Here is a 5,144-nt window from a genome sequence, read left to right as displayed (position 1 = left end):
ATGATCTTCTTATGTTTTCGCTTCTTTCCCTATCCAACAGACTTTTCCCTGATATTCGTCGGAGTACTTTCATCTCTGTTGTTTCTAATAGTCGTCTCGTTTTAGATGTTCAGGTCTTGTCTCCGCCGTGTATGTTAATATAGGTCTAATTGCTGCTTTATAGATTCTTGCTTTTGTGTCTTAGCCCCGTATTTATAGTCAGTACTCAAGACTGATCTCGAGATTGGTCTCAGCCAAGACGATCTTACGGCAACGTCGAGCTCAAGACCACGTTCTGTTTTATAAACGAGTCTTCGGCTAATCTCGGCCAAGATTGATCTCGAGGCTGGAAAATTATGGATTTTAAGCAATTTTGACATAGAACACCAACTAAAAACTGTCAATCGTCAAGTTAAATATCTTTGCAATGTTTTTGTATTTAATTTGTTTTTTGAAAATAGATTATTAAAATGTTTTCAGTTAAATAAAGTTTATTTTATTGATTAAAAGTTTACATTTTTATTTTTTCTAAATCTTACATGCTATTTTTTCAAAGGTTAATGACCTCTCATAATTTGTTTCCATTATGAGATAAAGGATTTCTTTTCTTTGTGGTAAAGGATTGCATATTAAAGGAAAGTATAAATATATTCTTTGATATTACCCCAGTATAACAGAATACTGTGATATTACTTTATTCTTGGTTGGGAGTAATGGGGTTTAATGAAATATTCAAAGTTCTAAGAGAAACCACTGGGAGATATCATTTATTTCTTATGAGAGAAAGCAAAGCAAATAAAACTCTGGTATATTACCTGCCTTTTTATTAATGGTGTAAGCTTTCTTCTATGTTTATATTCTTCATCTGACTAACAACAAAGAAGAAACCATGACAGGTGGTACCTACTTGTATAAAATGCAATTACTATTTTCATGGGAATAAGCATCAATTTAAGTTTTAAATTAAATTTATTTAATGTTTAAATTCTTAAAGACAGATCACATGCTATACATTTTTTGTGATGGATATTATTGAGTTAAAGTTGATTTTATGTAATCGAATTAACTATATTTTAATAAAATCGTCCCAGGAATGCAACTCATAACTATTGGTGATATTGTTTTAAAGACATCTACTCTAAAATGTATAAATATAGGTATGTCTGAATGAGTTAGATAAAATTAAGTTATTAGAAGAATTTTTATCAAGCAACAACAATATTGATATAAAATATTAACAATCTTACCCAAATATCAGCAGAAAAGTAAATATAGCCTATCCATTTCTACTGGACATTAACGCTCCTCCTCCAATTCTACACTTCTATATCATCCTAATCTCCTTACTGCTTCGAACAACTCTTTTCATGGTCTTTCTTTTTTTTTCCTCCAAAAATAATCTCTTACATTCAAGTAATGTTGACCTAGCCACATGACTTTCCATATCTATTATTTTTTGCCAGTCCTAACTCGGAACTTCCAGCCCTTACCAGTACTATGTCTATTTTCATTTCATCTTTCTTATTCATTGGGTGCGTTCAGACAGCTGAGCCAGCAGTAGCTGTCAGACGTCACCTCTGGAAGTCAGCCGCTGAGAGATTTACTAAGCTTTCCCTATCACGGCTGGATACAACCACTCAGCTGATTTCTGCTTACAGCCAGCCACTACGGTCGTCCGAACGCACCCATTGTTTCAAGTGCCACAAGCATACAATGCCACTTGAAATAACTGCTTCATAATACATTTTTGCATTATAGTTGTCCTACATACATTTTTGACTTCAATCATATACCATCGATCTGCTTACTAGCTTACTCTTAGTAGTATCTTTTCTATTTCTTTTTCTTCTTCCCATTTATCAATTATTGCCACTCCTAAATACTTGAATTTGTTGATATTTTCAATTTTGTATGCCTTTGTTCCTGTTTTTAGTGTGAAAAATTTATTCTGTTTCATCTCTCCACACATTTCAATACACTTAATATTTTATTTTTGTTTCATTTATAGACATGCAATTTTCTTGCTTCACCTCTCAAGTTTCTAAACAACTTCAGCTTTTTTTCTTGTTAAGAGGACTATGTCATCTGCATAAATAATGGTATACAGTGATGAGCATGCTATTAACTGGCAAAATGACATAAAAGATGGAAACATATAGTATGTTGTGAAATAAAAGGAGATGAAACTAGTAGAGGTGTACAATTATCAATAGGAACCTATAAATTTACATTACATTACATAATTTTCCACCTTTAGACCTCTGTGACAGTTGTCATACTCCTGCCACACATCTAAAGGTGACAAAGTATGTAATGTCAATTTATAGGTTCCTATAGATAATTTTACATCTCTTTTTATTTCACAACATATGTTTTCCATGTTTTGCGCTATTTTGCTGGTTATTAGAGTGCTCATCACAGTATTGCTGTTTACACACCTGGACCTCGGAGGTAATCTACACTATGTCGACATGGTGTTTTTTTATTAGTTGGATTATACACATTGGTTATATATTATCATTAAAATATAGTCATATTGTCTTTCAACTAATTATGGGATATATCAGATTTTTATTAACATCCTAAGTGCTCTAAACTTTGTTGCAAACACATGCTAAACACAGTTGCTCGAAATGACATAGTGTAGTTTACCTCCGAGGTCCAGATGTGTAATTAATTTTATATTTGGTAAGGAAAGGTTTGTCAAATAAATACTTATTTAAGAAGAGGGAAACTCATACTCATTTATTTTAAAATAAAATATAAAAAATACATATTAAGAAATAAAATAAAAAATATATCTAACATAATACAGATTCAATAATGTATTCTCAGAATAAATAAACAAATTCCAGTTGAACAAGAGAAAGACAGAAGGTTACTATATATTTATATTCCAAAAATATATGGTGAAAGTACAATAGTAGAGTAGCAGTAGACAGGTAGGTAAAATAAATGATGATAAATTGATAAAGCACTGGAAACAACGATAAAGCACTAGAATCAGGCTAAATAGCATCTAAAATATGAAGACCAGAGAAGATATAATTTTGAACTATACAGGGCATACCACGATCCATATACTTTCATCAAAATAGGACCACAGTCTAAGAGGAAGGATGGAAGCATATGAAATACTTTCCAAAATAAACACACAAATGTCAGCTGGACATATAACGAGAGAAAGACTATAGATTAGATATAAGGAACAAATAGAATAAGACATTGATATTTTAAAAATAAAAAATTGCAAGAACAAATCCTGAAATAGATTGGAATGGAGCTGTATTCCTCAAGAGACCAAAACTCGAACAAAAAGGGTTGTCGAACAATGATCATGATAACATTTTGAGAAATAATAGACAAAAAAATCAAACACAATAAGAGTAGGTATTCAATAATGTATTCTCATGCAAAATATTGTTGAAAAAAATGTCACCAAAAATTTAGAGATTGTTCCACATCATTAACATATCTATTTACCACCAGATCATTATTTACCTAGATTGTAAGGTACTGCTGTAGCACATATTATTGCAAGACATGTATATAATTTGATTTGTAGACCTTGTTGAAGAAAGGAAACTCTCTTTTCCAGGTTCCAAATAGCTTTTCTACATTTCTTGTTCTCACATGAGTACTATGGTAAAAATATCTTATTTTCTTGATCATTACCTAAAAAGATATTTATGTCTATTAAATAACCTACTATTTATTTAGCAATTATCAATAAATACCTGGCTGTAATACTGGGGTAAGTAGATAGTGTCTGCATGCATACCCACTACTGTCATCTATTCCTATTAATAATCCTGGAATTTCACTTCTTTCCATTTCACAATTTCACTCTTAATGCTCTTAGATCAAATATTGAATGACTTGATAAACTTGTTGTTGAACAGTAATATACATAATTCTCAGTTGAACAGTAATTTCTCTTCTAGTACCTACATATTCATTTACATAATAAGAGCCTGAATAACATATTGTGTCTTTACAGTACCTGCACATTTTTGGAAAGTGGGCTTCCTCATAAAAACTGGTTATATTCCTATAAGTAGCATAAAACCTTTGTTGTTTAAGTTAATGCGCTGATTCGCTGATGAACTTCAATATTGTAATACTCCATTGTATTTTAGATTATATTTTTATCTTGAATATATCGCTTTTGTATACTTCCCGGGCGATTTTCTTCTCCAATATTATCAATAAACTCTAAAAATGCTTTTACTTCTTCATACATTTTTATTGTAATTAGAAAAACAAAAAATATATGTTGGAACTGAATTAAAAATATTCAAAATTCAAACAATAACAAACAAAGTTAGGTTAGAATCGCGGTCTTGAGGAAGGTCGATCGATGACTTGAGATTCGGCTGTCATTTTGCACTTCCCAAGACAGCGTCGTGTCTCGAGATCGTTTTATAAAACACAAATTTGGTTCAAGGTCGGTCTTGAGCATCGACGCTGTCTTGAGACTCGACTATAAATACGGGCCTTAGGTGTTTGTTTTTCCAGATTGTGTCATTAAGAGATCCTGTCGTTTTACTTGATTTTAAGCTTTGTTGTCGTTCTTCCTCTTCAACATCTCCGTAACTGGTTATATCTATTGCCAGATATCTAAACCTTGCTTCCTGCTTTATTATTTTCCCATCAATTTCGATTTTACATCGTAGTGGGTATTTAGATGTTGTCAGATGTTGGTTTTTTCTACTGATATTATCATATTGTATTTCTTGGCTGTTGTATTGAAGATGTGTGTTAATCTTTGGAGATCGTCTTCTGTCTCGGCGATTAATGCGGCGTCGTCTGCATAACATAATACTTGGATTTCTTTGTTCCCCATTCTGTAACCATCGCCTTTAGGTACTGCTTCTATTATTTCGTCCATTATTATATTAAATAGCAGTGGGCTTAATGAGTCACCTTATCTGACTCCGCTTTGTACTGGTATAAACTGCGTTAGTTTTCCATTTATCTTTGCCTGTATTCGATTATGAAAGTAGATATTTTCGATGGTTTGTATAATACTGATTGGTATGTTTCTTCTATACAATAAATGTAAGACGTCTTCGACTTGGATGCAATCGAAAGCCTTTGTCAGGTCTATAGAATATAAAAATGCTGGTTTATTGTACTCAATGGCCTTTTATGTTATTTGTCTC

At 31.9% G+C, this 5,144-nt stretch overlaps 1 long non-coding RNA gene across 1 annotated transcript; it reads right to left on the bottom strand.

Annotated features, from left to right (window-relative positions):
- Positions 1–3,462: 3,462 nt before the first annotated feature.
- LOC126889844 (uncharacterized) lies at positions 3,463–4,369 on the bottom strand. Its single transcript, XR_007700189.1, has 3 exons — positions 3,983–4,369; positions 3,717–3,926; positions 3,463–3,654 (listed from the first exon to the last, which is right to left on the bottom strand). It is a non-coding gene; the product is annotated as an uncharacterized LOC126889844 (long non-coding RNA).
- Positions 4,370–5,144: the final 775 nt, after the last annotated feature.

The sequence above is a fragment of the Diabrotica virgifera genome, chromosome 8, assembly GCF_917563875.1.
Source record: "Diabrotica virgifera virgifera chromosome 8, PGI_DIABVI_V3a".
Lineage (NCBI taxonomy): Eukaryota > Metazoa > Arthropoda > Insecta > Coleoptera > Chrysomelidae > Diabrotica > Diabrotica virgifera.
Note: the sequence above shows the minus strand (reverse complement) of the source record. Positions and strands in the feature narration are given on the sequence as shown.